Below are 8,965 nucleotides of genomic sequence, written 5' to 3'. Positions count from 1 at the left end.
ATTCCTGAATCTCGACACGAGGGCAGACTCAGCGGAAAGGGAACACTTGGGAAGAAAACATATATTGGTACGGGAAACGATTACTTCAATAAAGCACACTACACAGTTCTCCAGAACTCCTCATTGGTGGAACCATATGTTGAGGTACACAAAGATTTCCTACGGTCCCAGTGGCCCGGGAAGAATGAAGCTTGGATAATGCGTCAGCACATGGAAACTTTTGGCGATTGGTTGCGCAAAAAATGTCAAGGTGATGAAAACATTGATGAGCAGCTTTATTTGTTCGCCAGGCAACCATCATGGCATGTCCTCACATACAAAGGGTACGAGATAAATGGTAACACATTTTACACAGTTGGCCAAGATAAAAGAAGCACCAACCAAAATAGTGGTGTACGCGTGGATGCCACGGATCCAAATGGGAACAGACAAACATATTATGGACGCATAGAAGACATATGGGAACTAGTCTATGCAGCTAATTTTAAAGTTCCTTTGTTCCGGTGCCAATGGGTGAAGATGACCGGAGGTGGGGTAACAGTCGACAAGGAGTATGAGATGACAACCGTGGACCTTAACAATAGTGGGTTCAAAGACGAACCATTCGTCCTTGCTGCAGACGTGAGTCACGTGTTCTATGTCAAAGATATGTCTACGAAACTAAAGAGAGGAAAAAATGATGACCACTCAATCATCAATGAGCCAAAGCGCCACATTGTCCTTTTTGGGAAAAGAAACATTGTCGGAATTGAGGACAAGTCAGACATGTCAGGCGATTACGAAAGGGATGATCGAATTCCGCCCTTCATAGTCAACAAAGACCCAAGCATTCTGTTAAACAATGAGGATACTCCATGGTTACGGCAGGATCATAACCAAGGGTCATACGTCAAGAAGAAGTTCACTGTTGTGTCGGCTTGACTTTGTATGAAACTATATTTGAGAATTGTGAATTTTGATGTGTGTAACAAACTTTGTATTCATGACTTTTCCAATTGTTAGAGATCATCAAATGCAAAAATTGTCATGACTATATGTGTCAATTGTGGATTTTCAACTACACCTTCCCAAAACTGGTCTATATATGAAATGTAGATTTTGATGAGTGGAACAATATTGGTATTCATGACTTTTCCATTCGAGACCATCTAGGGTTCCGAAACCGCTGCGTGGCTATGAGTTCTATGAAAATTCAAAATTCAGTGGTTCAAACTTTTCTAAATGAAAAGTTGACCATTAGACAAAATGTAGAACTTGATGAGTGTAGCAAACTTTGTATTCATGGCCTTTCCATTTGGGACAATCTAGGGTTCGGTCAAAGGGTGTGTTTGTAAAAACCGATGCTTTGACTTTGGTCAAACTTGGTCAAATAGCCCATTTGATGACTTGAAATGAAAAAATTTTGAATACAAAGTTGTTAGAGATCATCAAGATCTATATTTTATATATGGTCCATTTTTCCATTTGGATAATTTTGAGCCAATCCTAATTACATTTCTATAAAATCCAAGACGGGTTTTGGTCAAACTTGGTCAAACTTGGTCAAATGACAAACTAAATTACTTCAAATGAAAATATTTTGAATACCAAGTTGTTAGATATCTTCAAGATCTAAACTTTTTATATACACAACTTTTCCATTTGAGAAAGACTAAGTTAACAATACCCACCAATTCTTGAATCTCACACAAACTATATGAAACTATATGTGTCAATTGTGGATTTTCAACTACACCTTCCCAAAACTTTGTCAAATGCAAAAATGGTCTGTATATGAAATGTAGATTTTGATGAGTGGAACAATATTGATATTCATGACTTTTCCATTCGAGACCATCTAGGGTTCCGAAACCGCTGCGTGGCTATGAGTTCTATGAAAATTCAAAATTCAGTGGTTCAAACTTTTCCAAATGAAAAGTTGACCATTAGACAAAATGTAGAACTTGATGAGTGTAGCAAACTTTGTATTCATGACTTTTCCATTTGGGACAATCTAGGGTTCGGTCAAAGGGTGTGTTCATCAAGATATATATTTTTATATGATTTTTATTTGATGAAAATTATACCCAACTAGCATTCCTAGTAATAAATAACAAAAATAAAAAGTTTTACGTCAATATGATGTGAAAATAAATTTCCAGTTCATTGGATATAGTTTTTGTAAATTTATTGGAATAATATATTTTTGCATTAACAAAATACTAAACATTTCTTACAAAATCATTGCAAATTATAAAAATACAATAAGCTATTTAAGTTTAAAAATTTTCATGTGTACATTAAAACAAATTACAATATATGTCACTGTTTAAAAAATATTATGCAAAATATTTAATTTACTATATAATTTATAATATAAACTGTATATATAAAACAATTGAAAAACCTTAAACTAAAAAAATGGGCCTTTAGCACCGGTCCATAGTGGGAACCGGTGCTAAAGGGTCCTGAAAATTTCAGGAGCCCGTCCTAGCGCGCGCTGGACCCTTTAGCACCGGTCCGTGGCTGGAACCAGTGCTAAAGGGTCCCTTTAGCACCGGCGGGTAACACGAGCCGGTGCTAAAGGGTCACCCTTTAACACCGGCTCTTGTTACCGACCGGTGTTAAAGACCCTTTAGCACCGGTTCCAGCCACGGACCGGTGCTAAAGGGTCCAGCCCTATATAACCAAGCAGTTGCCCTGGATCCGCAGTTCCTTCGTCTTCGTTCCAGCGCCGCTGGGTTCATCGTCTTCGCCGCCGTCGTTTCTCGACTCCCTCGCCGCCGCGACCACCGTCTCCACCAGCGCCGCCGCGGCCCTCCGCCAACGCCGCCGCCGCGGCGATCCACCAGCGCCGCCGCAGCGGGCCACGGCCAGATCCGCGCGGGCCACACATCATCCCACGTCGATCTTCCTGATCTCTCCGGCCGGCGCTAAGTATAGATCGAGAACGCCATTGATTAATTAAGTATTTATATACACTAGCTAGACCAAATATATATATATATATATATATATATATATATATATATATATATATATATATGGTGTTTTGATTTGTAGTATTATTTTTTGTATATATTTTTATGTATATATATGTAATATTTTTTGTATGTATGTATATTATTTTTTGTACATATATACACACATATATATAGTTTGTGTGTATGAATTATAATTGTTTGTAATATTTTTTGTATGTATGTATTATTTTTTTAATATATTATTCTAGTATATATATAGTATGTATGTATGTTTTATTTTTTGTATATATGTATTATTTTTTGTATGTATGTATATTATTTTTTGTACATATATACACACATATATATATAGTTTGTATGTATGAATTATAATTGTTTGTATGTATGTATGTATTATTTTTTTAACATATTATTTGTAGTAGTTTTTTTAGTATATATTTGTTGTATATTATTCTTGTATCATATTTTATTTTCTAGTGTTTTGTATATATTATTGTTTGTACTATATTATTCTAGTATTGTTTTTTATTCTAGTGTATTACTTGGCTTAAAAGATTCTAGTATTATTTTTAGAGCACTCCAACACTTTCATTTGTAGTAGTACTAGTAGTAGTATATAAGTCTCTAATATATGTTCTAGTAGTGTTTAGCCACCAAATTTATTCTAGTAGGGTTTTGTATATATTTTTGTTTGTACTATATATTATTCTAGTATTGTTTTTTATTCTAATGTATTACTTGGCTTAAAAGATCCTAGTATTATTTTTAGAGCACTCCAACACTTTCATTTGTAGTAGTATTAGTGTATTTCTTATCTTATATAGAATATATATATATATGGTTGCAGACATAGAAATGGCTGACCGTCCTCATGATGATCCTGATTATATGGAAGCTGCCATTCAAAATATAATCGGCGACGGTAGTCAGTACTTTGTTGATTACCATGACATCATGCAAGGCAATCCTACTGAGCAACAAGAGGGCAATGCCCCTGAGCAACAAGAGGGCAATGCCCCTGAGCAACAACTTGTCGTGCAATAAGAAGAAAATACTGGCGAGGTATGTAAATGTAAACATATATAAATAATGCATCTCTTACATTAGGTTTTAGACTTATTACTTGGTTATTAATTTAGTATTTTTGTTTCTATATGTACGTGTAGCCTTCTGGATCGACCTCTACGGGGAGAAGCGTACCTCCACGAGGGCCAAAGAAGCCGTTGGAGAGCCGCTATGTAATCTCTGAGTTTGAGATAGCTACAGACAGACCACTTGGTGAGCATGCAAATAAATATGTTAGTCACTGTGGATATCTTGTGAGATATCAAATACCGATCAGTGCTCGTGAATGGAGAGAGAAGCGAGGTGCTCCTGAGATCAGTTTTGTCTCTGATCGTGACAAGAAGTTAGTTTGGAAAGCCGTCACAGACGTTTTCACCTTCGACACCAACGATGAAGAGTTGAAGGTGCGAATTTATGACTAGACTATGAAGAAGATGACAGTACTCTTCTAGAATTGGAAGAAGACTTTGTACAAAATATGTCAAGAAAAACGAGACTCCAGATTTCAACCTCAAGCAATATGTAAAGCTGAGGGCCTTCTGGGATGATTTTGTGCTGTACAAAACATCAGAAGAGGGCGAGGAACGAGCCAATAGAAACAAAAAGAATGCCAGCAAAAAGGCATACCACCATCATATGGGATCAGGTGGTTATAAGAGTGCTGTTCCCAAGTGGGACCGAATGAAACAGGAGATGCTTGCTAGAGGGGTCACACCCGAGACAATAGCAAAGAATTGGAGCGAGCGCTCCAAGCATTGGTTCTACGGTCATGGGGGAAGCGTGGACCCAGACACCGGGGCGCTAGTTTGGGGCCAAGAAATCTTTAGAGCAGCAGAGAGACTAGTCCGTGCACGAGAGGCGGTTCAGTCTGGTGAGTTCAGGCCTAACAGGGAGAAGGATGAACTCACCTATGCGCTTGAAAATCCTGAGCACGGTGGGCGTACGAGAGGCTATGGGGCAGTTCCGTGGCTGCAATCATTCCAAGCCGATCAAGATACCTACAGAAGCCGTCAGAGAAAGAAGGATGAGGAGGCAGAGCGGATCCGCCGCCTGGAAGCTTTTGTTCTGCAGTCACAAGAGCGCGAGAAAGCTCGTGAAGAATGGATGCAGGCAGAGATTCAAAGGCAAGTGCAAGCAGCACTTAGTCAAATGACGAAAGGGCAAGGTACATCACAGCCTGAGGTCAATGTTAGCCCCCCAGGCCAGTTGAAAAGCAGCTGCGCATCCACGGAAGTACCAACCATTCAGGATGACACGAAGCTACACTTCCCCGTGGATGATGTCACAGAGGCTTTTACTACCTGTGAGCTGCATGTACCAGATGGGAATGCCACCAAAAAGGTGGCTATCGCTGTTGTCAACCCTATCGACCGAACGAGAACTCCAAGAATCCATAATCGACCAGTATCTGGTGGATATGCTAGCGTCTCGGTTGATAGGGTTGAGAAAGGTTGTGGCAATGTGCCACTAGACATAGAAGGCGGAGACGGAGAGAAGACCTTAGGTGAAGCTGAGAAGACATTTATTTGTTGGCGCAAGCGCTTCATAATTATTCCTCAGCATAGGTTTGTGTGTGATTTTACTTCTTATATTATATATTATGTATTGAAATTAAAAAAAAGTTTACTCACAAAACTTGTAATTATTTTCTTTGCAGGGACTCCTCCAACCTAAGTCCAGTTCTCTCCCCAGCGCATCATAGTGCTGCGGACGGTGACAATGCTGGATCTCCTCCAACACCTGCGGCGGCCACACCGACCCCGCCACCGCCTCCACCACGGTCTCCACCTCCTCCACCGAGGTCTCCAACTCCTCCACCGCGTTCTCCAACGCCTCCACCGCGTTCTCCAACGCCAAAAAGATCGGCCCCACCACCTCCACCGCCTGCACCGCCCTCTCCAAAGAGTGCACGGTCGGTCCCCTCGTCTCCAAAGCGAGGTAGTAAGAAGCGGTCCGCCCAAGAAGGACCGAAGTCATCGGTCCCACCTCCAAAGAAGGCTGCCTCAGCAAAGAGAGCTAAGACGCTAGAAAAATTACCTTACGAAAAGAGTGAAGAGGAGGTAATTGCTACATCCAAAGCTGAGGTCCAACAATTTTTTTATAAAATAAAGGAGGATAGGAAAAAACGGCTTAACCCAGAAAAGCCGTACTTTTATGTGAAGCCATCCGAACTGAGGCAGAAGGTGGCGGACCATCAAAAGAAGCAACGCGAAGCTCAAAAAAAGCCAGCACTTTCGGACTATGAGCGGTCTCTGGTCAAGTCTTCACAGCCTACTAAGAAGAGAGTAGGAAAGGGGTTCCACAGCTCGGAGAAGTATCAAAACCGGTGCCCCCTTTGATTGTGCCAAATCAATACGGCTCAAATGAAAACTTGATGCCAAAGAAACCCTTAGCGTCGTCTGAGCTAGACTCGCTTGAGCGTTACTTTGGACAGAGCGGTTTAAATATGGAAGAAATTGCCGCCATTCTTGGATGCCAAACATTTGAAAAAGCCGAGGTAGTTGATCAATGGAGGGCAAGATATGAACCGGGCAGGAGTTTATTCGATCCTAAGCGTTTACACGAGCTCGGCACACAAATGTTTGCAATAAACAAATGGTGCATTGAGGCGTCTAAAAGGGGAGATAATTGGATTTCTGTTCGTATTAGACAACATCACTACTTCCGTGGAGATGACCTCATATACGTGCAGTTCGAAGAATTGCACCAATTATGCCACCTCGACGCTCTTGACAAATCTCTTGTCAGCTGCTTTTGTCTGTAAGTATTTTTTTCTTTTTATTATACTTCTAACTTCTTTAATTACATGTATATAATCCTTACACACTTAGGATTTGTATGTATATATGCAGACACCAAATGAGAGAGCTCAGAATGAGAAATGACAATAGTATTGGGTTCGTTGACCCTTATATTGTTTTCAAGGCTCCGCAGGCAGTGTGGACAGCAGATCATGAGACAGAAGTCTGCACCAATCTTATGAGGTTCTTTGTGAACCAAAAAGAAAAACAAAAAATACTCTTCCCCTTTAACTTCGAGTGAGTTATATAGTTATTAAGTGCATGCATATTTTATTTTATATTATAGGACTGACTATATATATATGTGTGTGTAAACAGTTTTCACTGGATACTCATGGTCATTGAAATTCCCAAGAACTGGTTGATAATCTTTGACTCAATGAGAAAACCACAAGAAAATTATCAACAAATGGTAAACATTATTCAAAGGTACGTAATGTCGATCTCAGCTACAAAAATATCATAATATGACTCTGTAATTATTAGTTCACGATATACAATGGCTGTGTATATGGTTTGGGAAAGATTCATTGACCGTGAACATCTCAGTGGATGTAAAGCGCCGCTTAACATAATACATCCACAAGTAAGTTCTACTAGCTAACAAAATTTCGCTAACTTTTAGCCTTCTTATTGTCGTGGTCGTGAATATTTATATATATATATCGTACAGTGGTGTTTAAGACAAGAAGGGGGAACAATCTATGTGCATATTACGTGTGCAAATTCATGATGGCACAAGTCAATCAAACACCCACAGAGACGCTCAAAGTATGTTACATGTCTCTTTTCATTATCTCCTGAATTATATTGAATAACTTAGATAACTAATACCTTTTTTTATTTATTTCAAATTAAAGACGGAATGGCTGAGGGAAAAGGTCCTACAACAAGACCGAATCAAAGCTATCCAAGAGACGATAGCAGGATTTCTCCGCGACCAAGTGATCAATCCAAACGGCGAGTTTCACTTCAATGGCAACGAAACTCTTATTCCAAACAACGATGATCATTTGTATCGTTTGTAGACATTGGGAGAAAAAACTCTATGTATATATGTGTTACGAATTTTGTACATATAAAACTATATATATATATAAAGCTTTTTACATATCTATTTAATTTTTTATGTGGTCTATTCATTTTATTATAGGCAAAGCTTAATTATTAAGCTAAGCCTATAATTTTCATTTATATATGCTTAATATGCGTGTAATATAAATATATTATTGTATCAGCAAAACATGTATTGAAAAACCTATTATTATATATTATATATAAACAATAAACAGAACCGAAGAAGTGAACCAAAAAAAAAAGAAAAAGAAACCCTTTAACACCGGTTGGTAATAACAACCGGTGTTATAGGGTCCTGCAACGTGGCAGCCCTGGCAGGACCCTTTAACACCGGTTGGTGTTACCAACCGGTGTTAAAGGGGGGCTTTAGCCCCGATTGCCCGAACCGGGACTAAAGGGTGGGCCTTTAGTCCCGGAAGGGCAGCACCGGCTCGGAAAACGGGGCAACAGGCCCTTCCCGACCGGTGCTAATGCCCGAACGTGTGGCAGTGCATGTTCCACCAGTGAGTTATTAGACACTAGCTGGAAGCACATCACACAAGTGCCAAGCCATTATCTCCACGCTCGTAGGATGTGTCTAGTTCATCATCGAGTTCAAGATCAGAGATCACACTATATGTTTCTCCGTTTGTTGTCGTAACAACTAGTGCTCACACATGTGCCTAGCCTCGATGTGGCGCTCCTCGATCTCGCGTGCCTCTCTTGCGTTCTTGGACGCACAATCAACATCATCATGTAAGGCATTAGTGGCCTCCATGGTAGCAGTTTCTTTTAAGAATTGATGTTCACCGTCGGGTGATTATTGAAGCCTGTGGTGATATTAGCATATCATTGTGGCATGATTGCTGAACCCGATGGTGATTCTGGTTGTAGCCTAATTATCACCACCGAGGGCGGAAACTAAAAACCGACAATAATAGAACCACCCGAATCGGCGGTGATGAAAATTCTAGAGTAGTGTATGCTTCATAACCAGAAGATCACAGTATCAAGGAGATTGTCAGGCCTTATTTAGTTCCCAAAAATTTTCAAGATTCCTCGTCACATCAAATCTTACGG

The sequence above is a fragment of the Sorghum bicolor genome, chromosome 5 (assembly GCF_000003195.3).
Source record: "Sorghum bicolor cultivar BTx623 chromosome 5, Sorghum_bicolor_NCBIv3, whole genome shotgun sequence".
In the NCBI taxonomy this organism is placed as follows: Eukaryota; Viridiplantae; Streptophyta; class Magnoliopsida; order Poales; family Poaceae; genus Sorghum; species Sorghum bicolor.
This window is presented reverse-complemented; position numbering follows the sequence as displayed.